The 8,595-nt window shown below is 36.3% G+C and overlaps 1 protein-coding gene across 4 annotated transcripts in view; it reads left to right on the plus strand.

The window, feature by feature from the left end:
- Positions 1-8,595, plus strand: part of LOC106877781 (uncharacterized) — a 234,168-nt gene that overhangs the window by 22,068 nt on the left and 203,505 nt on the right. For 2 of the 4 annotated variants that reach the window (XM_052967252.1, XM_052967255.1), the window contains exon 1: positions 6,249-6,488. The exons of 1 other annotated variant lie outside the window; for it this stretch is intronic. The gene's annotated coding sequence lies outside the window, so the exon portion shown is untranslated. Of the gene's footprint in view, positions 1-6,248; positions 6,489-8,595 lie in introns of those variants that run through there. One more of the 4 variants, XM_052967254.1, reaches the window with a different exon arrangement.

Raw genomic sequence — 8,595 nt, forward strand, 5'->3', positions numbered from 1 at the left:
TGTTTACCATATATATATATATATATATATAGATATGCAGGGCAGGGAATCGTCAATTAGTAATAAAATTAATAATCAACAATTTTGCCGGGTAGCTCAGTATGAAAAAACCTTCTTCGGTAAAAAATTTATAATCATAAATATATAGGGATTGACAGTAACCTGCTTCTCCAACATACTGAGAATTCAGAAATAGCAGTCAAAGAACTACTGATTTCAAAACTACAAATTATTACTCCAGATTGATAGCGATATTTTTGATACACACAGAACAAAAAACAGTAGAGAAGAGTAAAAAACACTTGCCTATATATATATACATATATATCTGTATATATATACGTCGCCATCATCATCATCATCGTTTAACATCCACCTTCCATGCATGCATAGGTAGGACAGTTCACAGAAGCCAGCCAGGTAGAAAAATTACCTTATACTACTCTACTTTAGCAGGGTTTTTATGACTGGATGCCCTTCCTAACACCAACCACTCTGCAGAGTGGATTCAGTGCTTTTTATGTGGTACTAGCACAGGCCAAGTTAGTTTTGACATGATTTCTACAGCTGGATGTCCTTCCAAATGCCAACCACTCTAAGTGTGGACTGGGTGTTTTTTACGTGGCACCAACACTGGCAGGGTCACCATGTAACTCACAAGACAAAGAATTATGAGAGGGGCAGGGGTATTTGAGTAGGAGAATTCGCGTCAGTGGGCGAAAGGTTAGAGTATGACAAAGAGACAGAGAGGTAGAAACAGGTGTCTTGCTATAACGGAAGGAGGCATTGGAGGTGGTGATCCAGTATCAAATGATGAAAATTTAGAGTGTGACAGAGAAATAGGGAGGCAGAAATAGGTGTCTTGGTATAGAGGAGGTACATGGTTACCCAGTGAAAGGGATAGAGAGATTGAGAGAAAGAGAGAGAGAAAAAGTGAGAGAGTGACCAAGAATGAGGGCAGAAACAGGTGTGCTGTTGTAGAGGAGATACATGGCTACCCAACCAGAGGGAAGAGCAAGGGAAAGAGAGAGAGAGAGAGGGAGTAGGAAAAAGAGAGAGTAAAAGAGAGATGGTGATGTGCCAGGGTATATTCGCAAGTAACAATGATCGGAGAATAGATGTGATGATAAAGAAAAGAGAGGTACGAAGGTCGTAATATACACGGTCATGTGTTGCCAAGAAGGTGCAAGCAGGGAGTGGGGATTGCAGTAACTAGTGAAAACCTGGGTAGAGGGCAGTGAGGACAGGAAAGGGGATTGGAAAACAATCATAGTTCATGAAAAGGAAATGCAAGGAAGAGAAAGATGCTGTTTAGAGATGTAGTTCAGTTTCTTGAGATAGGATGTATGAAAACTTTGTTGTTACACGTGGGTGGAACATAACTTTTCTAGCACTCAGTTTTGCAGACGTAGGCAGGTCTTCTCTAGAACCTCATATCGCCAAACATCTCGGTCGGTCCATTGTCATTTCCTTCATGAGCCCTAGTATCTTAAAACTAGTTCTCACCACTCCATCCCATGTCTTCCTGGGTCTCCCTCTTCCACAGGTACCATCCACTTTCAGTGACAGGCACTTCTTTATACAGCTGTCTTCACACATATGCATCACATGTCCAAACCTATGCACTTGCCTCTCCTGCATACCACATTTAATCCCTCTCATACCTAACTTTTCTCTCAACACAGTTGTACTTTGTCAGTCATACACACTGATGTTGTAAATCCAATGGATCATACTACCTTCATTCCTCTCCAGTCGATGCATTCCTCTGCAGTCATAGACTATGTCTCACTACCATGTAATACAGCTGTTCTCACACAGGCATCATACAATATGCCTTTCACTCTGAGAGTGTCCTCTTGCTGCCTACAAAGGTAGTAGCTCTCTGAACTTCCTCCATCCTGTTCTTATTCTAGAAACAATACTTTCAGAGCATCCACTGCCTTTACTAATTTGGTCAATGAAACAGCAGAAACTATTTCCTACTTCAAGAGAGCTTCCTGGGCACTTGAGAGAGTTTAAGTCCCTCGTACCCTTAGTGCTTATTGTTCCAGTGCATCCGCCACACACGAAAGCGACCTTGTCTGTTTTCTTTCCTATGATTCCATTGCATTTCTTATGCATCCATAGCTTACACTTGGTACTGCAAATGAAATTATGTCCCATTCCTTTCCTACATACTGAGCAAGGCCATTTACCTGATGGAAGGAGAGTCTTATTTGCTTTCTTGCTAACAACAACTTTAGTCTTTACTAAGTTAATTTTAATTCCAGGTTTTGCTTCCAAACCCAGAACTTCTCCAATTCTGCTTCAGAATTTACAAATAGAACAAGATCATCAGCGTACAGTAGTTCCCATAGGTATCCAGTTTTAAAGTCCTCTGTTATGGTCTGGAGAACCATGGTGAATAAGAGTGGACTAGGAACTGTTTTAGCTATATGCCGAGGGTCTAGTCCTCATAGCTGAATCTATATGGGAAATAGAGAAGAAGTTCCATCCATAGAAACTAACCTGAAATTGAGGGGCCTCAAGGTTAATCTGTCAAAGACTAAGGTTTTAGTAAATTTGAAAGATGACAGGACTCTGGCACCTTCATGGAAATAGCTTCACTCAATATGTCGAAAAGGGGTAGGTATAAACTCCATATGCTGTACTTGATATAAGCTATGGCCACACAAGAAATTTAGTGTCAAACTGCGCAGCTAGCATAGAACATGGATATTAAATGATGATGTTGTTGATGACGACAACGACAACGATTGTGATGATATGTATTTCTATTAAATGCATATGTATATATATGTGTATACATATGTGCAGGAACATAGAAATACTTGGATTGATGCCTGGGGTTGCAGTAAGCCCTCTGAGAGTGAGGGACCCTGAGATTCTGTCAAGGCATTCCCCTAGGTAAAAGAAAACATACATAAAACCCATGTCTGCACAGGGCTGGATATCTTGCTCTTGTTGGACTTTCTCGATGCTGCTTGTGCGAGTCATTGTGGTATTTTGCAAGCTGTACTTAACTATAATATTCACATGGGCATAGCTGACAGTTTGACATCTCTGTTTGGCTCCTTTTTTCTTAAGTTCAATGGTGATGGGAAAGTGGTGACATACAAGTGTGATGGACTGGAAATATGTAGCTCCTGACATGCTCATTGGTGGTCTTTGGCAGATATAAAGTAACTTGTTCATCAACTGAGGCAGTGATGACATCTGGTTGCTGCAAAGGTGACTGAGCAGCCCTTTTTCGGGGTAGCACTGCTTACCAGACATCCGGAGGAATCTATCAACAAGTCAAAACCAACAATTTACATCTCAAGCTGGAATGTTAGAACTCCAGTTGACAATCTGAGTGGAATATCCCCCAAGCAGTGTACTTCCCTGATCTCTCAAGAACTTAGTTGATACAATTTAGACAATGTTGCTTTCTCTCTCTGAAGCAAGATTGTCTGATGATGGACAACTTGAAGAAATTGAAATGGTATATATTTTTTCTGAAAATGGAAAACATTTTAGGGAATGGAGAAAGGCAGCTGTTGGTATAGCCATACGTCAAACCTGGTATCTTATCTAAGTAAGTATGCTACTGTTGAAAGTTAGCTTTGTGTTGCTATCGGTAGTTCATCATGATGATATTAGCTCAATTCAGCTGCTGCCCATGTATATTTGTCATTTCATCTGCCAGTTTTCTCTGATATATGGCAAAGCTCTCCAAGTCTGGCAATTGCATGTGTTGATTTTATACCAATTGAGAGATTCAGAATGGAAACACATCAAAAGTTGATATTAGTCACTGGAGCCTATTCCATGTGAAGTCATGATAGGCCAGATCCCGTCGATCATGTGGGAAATATTCTTGAAATCCTTTTGGAAGAATCAAAATGTGATGCACAGCAGAATCTACATGCCATGCAGGACACCTGGTGGTGTTGAAATCTTGGAGCCAAAATGCAAACTGCAGCAGACAGCAAGAAAAGCAAAGAGCTCTACAATTTTATGAAACATGTCTTTGGATCAAAAGCAGCAACTGTTGCTCTTCACTCTAAGGATGGAAAAAAGCTCTACACTAGTATGGGGATCTCAACATGATTGAAACAGCAATTCTCTGATCTTCTCAATAGATGCAGAGGTAGATCCTTCAGCACTGTCCAGAAGCCTCCACAATCCACCAACTACTGACAAAGTAAAATCAGTTATTAGTCAGCAAAATACTGGCTATGTGGCTGGTAAGGATAGCATCTTTCTGAGATTTATCACTATGGTGGTGAGCACACGGTGTTCCTTATGCATGGGATAATATGCAGTGTCTGGGCATTGTAGGAATTAATTTAACTGCATTTTCTCAGCCATTTGCTATCTGGAAGATATGAGTCCACTGCAAATTAAGTTGTTTTTTTTTCCCTTAGTTTATTGTGCAAGAGTAAAGATCTGTCCTGCTTGAATGCCAATATCACTCTGCAGCATTTGCTTGGCCCTTTGCTATCTAGAAGGTGAAAGACAAGAGACATGAGTCTGCCATAAATTGTTAAGCTGCTTTCTTAGTTTGCTGCACAATAGCAAAGACCTGCTCTGCTTGAATACCAAGATAATTCTGCTGTGATTTAGGTACCAAACTGCTTAAGTAGGAAAAAGGAGATGAATCTCCAGAATGTTCAAGATGATGTTCATGGAATAACTTCAGTCTGATTGGTTGATTTTTAGGTTGTTCATGTGAGACTCATATAATCTGATTGTGACTTACTCATGATCATGAACTGATAATTTCAGGGTTGAGGTTCAAATCCCTACATATGTTTGAACTAGATTTAGATCCAACTAGGTTGCAAGTTTCACTTGTTATTTACATCTATAAACCACAATTCAAGCTCGTCAGGAAACCTTAGATATTTAGTTTTAAAAACATCATAATTGAAATCAGAACAGTTTATTGAGATATTAGATAAATTCACCAGGATCTCAATATTTTTACGAAAACAAGTTGTTAACCATCCTTTGTTGCAGAAGTTTAAGATGTTTGAAGTTTTATCTTTTCTCGATAATAATTTAAGACTAAGTATCTAACACTGTTCTTTTAGGACACATTCAATGAATATAGAAAAGGGACAATATTCATTTTTATTAGCTGCCTCAGAAATTGGGAGTGGGCAAAATTGGTAACTGGGGCAAAATGGGTAATGTCTGATTTCTTGTTTTCTTCCTATCTGTTTGAAACTACTACATTGCAAGTATTGCATTATCTGTGGTTAGCATAGTTGTTGTTCAGAGTTTGGAACATAGGTAACCAGTACTTCGCTTTCCAAGAAATTTTTCCTCAACTTTGACCTGATTGTAATTGAGGTTGGTAATAAAATATCTTGATAATTTTTGGTATTTAACAACCAATATTCTTTTCTCTGTTGGATTCCAAGTCAATTTTTACCTCACGCTAACGTCTAATCTGAAAATTTTCAACTTTAAGAAAAATTATGTCTGAATCGGGGCAAAATGAGTAATGACTAATTTCAATAATTTCTTTTCTTTAATGGCATGGTGTGCGAATATATCACAAAGGAAGTCACTCCAGCAGGTCATGAAGAAGCTATAGAGAATACTTTATGTTGAACTTTTAGATTTAGTCAAGTTTCCTTAATTTCATATCATGTGCCATTTTTCTATGATCCTCTTTGATTTGACCAAGATATTTTCAATTTTTGTTGCATTTTGTGATCTTTTGCAGTCTCTGGATGGATTGATGTGTATGAGTCATTTTTCAAACGTAATTCTGGAGAATTGAAAAGGCAAAGTTACATATCTTGTCTCACTCATTTTGCCCCAGTTAAATTTGTCTTTTTTATGCTCAAAGAGAACAGAGATAGTTTTCTGAAATAGTGTTCTGAATATGTCAAAGTGTTTTAAAGCATTTAGAGAAGGTCATTTGCTTAGCTGATATAGTTTTTGTAAGGTAAGTCAAAAATACAGTAAATCTCACTCATTCTGCCACCGCCCCTTTATTATATAGGTGAAACAGGAGATTTTTAAAACAATATATTCATCAGGTCATGAACCAAAATCAAGATAGGAATTCCATTTGTGAATTTTATGCACCTTTTGTTTTGATAGCCACATCCTGTAAATGTCAACTCATGAACAATATTCAATTAAAAGGCAGCACAGAAAAACAAAGATTGAAAAGTGGCCTTTAGTCACTCTGGAATATTGCACACGCACACACACAAACACACACAGATTCCTTTACTGAAAGGTGCAGTAAAACAACAATAGTAAGTCATAGTCCAAAACGTCAGATACAAGTTGTGTTCACCGTTTAGTCTACAATTAATTCTGACCATTGCACTTTATGATGCAACACAAAATGTGAAAGAAAATTGAGTCAACCATTTAACTTCATTTATTCTGATTGATATGAACAACTAGAGTTGGTTTATTTTCACATTCATAAACGACGTGTTTACAAAAAAAAAAAAAACTAACACGAAATTCAGGTAAGTACAACTATATTATTATGACTATTGTTAGAGCAAGGTGACGGGTTGGTAGAATCAGAATATCGCTAGGCAGAATATACCTTGCAGTGTTTAATTACATTCCTTTACATTCCAAATTAAAATATCACCTAACAACTCTGATTTTCTTCCTTTCTGTGTTATAACACAAGTTTTAATTGACTATTGGTTGGATTTAATTGATTATACTTTTTCTGGTATACCACCTGTTAGAAGAAATCTAAACCATCATTAAGAGGATGACTAATTGCAGTATTGCTTTGCAGTATTTAGTTAAAACTCTTTTTCAGTGTTTATGCAATCAAATGTACTATTATTATCATTATGTTTGGAAGAGTTTCAGATCAACATGTTCACATAGGTTGGAATTTTCGTTTTTCACCATGGCCTTTGGAATGATAGAGAGGGGGAGCATTTTATCAAACAGAATTTTTCACCTTATCCCCACTTCAGACGGATTTAGTTAGATCTCTCAGGATCGATTTTGACGAATGTTTTATGCTATTAAAACAAGATTTGAAAATGCACAATTTTTTTCAACCCCACTCCTCCTCCTCCATTGTTTGTTTATAATTTAAATATTGGAGATCCTGAGAAGGTCATTGCTGAGATTTATCCACAGTGATTTAAGAAAGGAGCATAACTACAGATGTATACCCCACCCAACTTTGTTGCCTCATAACTTCCAGAAAAATGGATACTTTTTAACGAAACTTTCAACAAATCGATTAGATCCTGTAGATCGAGTGTTTGTAAAGATTTGTCGGAAAAAAAAAATATTCTGAGGAATTTGTGAGAGGAGTTTCTGAAAATTCACACAACCTGACATTTTCCCCCTCATAACTTTCAGAAAAATGGGTATTTTTTAATGGAATTTTATACAAATATCTTTCAAACGATGTAGATTACGATTTGTAGGCAGAAAGTTTTGGAAGGGGTGGGGAGAGTGGAGTTTCTGGAAAACGGAGTTTCGGATCTGACGACCTACATAAATTGGAATTTCTCTGTTTTGATGGGGATTTTTTCCCATTTTTTTTTGTCAGCACAGTTTTCAGAATGATGGGAGGCATCTTTTCACATCTCTTGATGCTTTTTGATATTTTTCTCCCCATAAACACATTTTATGGAATGATGATGCCAAAGTAACATGCGTAGTCCATTGCTGGGATATAAGCAAAGAAAAAAATGGTAATTTAAATTTTTAATCGCACCCCAACTAAGCGAGGCTGTGTATGTGTGTGTATAAGAAAAAAACATTTTCTAACAGAAAATTATGCTATCAAAATAAATCATCTTTTACATACCACTTATTTCAAATCATTCTGGATAAATCCCAGCAACAATCTTCTCTGGCTCGCCAATATTTTAAAATTATATAGACAGAAACAATTGGGGGCAGGGAGTGTGGCTAAAAAAAATCATAAATTTTCACATTTTTCTTTTTTTATATAACATAAATGTGTTTATTGGGGAAAATATTGAAAAATATAGATACGTATTTGACTAAGAAAAGAACAAGGAGGGTGATCTTGTGATGTGCTAGAAACAACAGCCAAATCTCCCTTAAATCATACACTTATTCCTCTGAAAAGTCAAAAATTTTTTTTAACCGAAAATGTTCCATGTTTTTTAAGTATGTAATGAAAAAAAAAAGGCCCAAATCGGTCTGACCTGGGGTGGTGGGAGTAAAAAAAATCATAAATTTTCAAAATATCTTAATCTATACCATTTGAAAGGCATCTATATATATAAAACTGAGAATGTGTGTGAGTGTGTGTGTGTGTGTGTATGTATGTATATGTAAATATATATATTTATGTATGTATATTTGTATGTGTATATATATATGTATATATATGTATGTATATTTATGTATATATATGCAGGTATATATATGCATATATATGTATATATATGTATGTATATATGTGTATATATATGTATGTATATATGTGTGTATATATATGTATATGTATGTCCATATTTGTATATATATATGTATATGTATATATATATATATATATATATATGTATATGTATGCATATAAATATATGCGTGTGTGTTTGTGTGTGTATGTATATGTAT

Source organism: Octopus bimaculoides, chromosome 4 (assembly GCF_001194135.2).
Source record: "Octopus bimaculoides isolate UCB-OBI-ISO-001 chromosome 4, ASM119413v2, whole genome shotgun sequence".
Classification (NCBI taxonomy): Eukaryota; Metazoa; Mollusca; class Cephalopoda; order Octopoda; family Octopodidae; genus Octopus; species Octopus bimaculoides.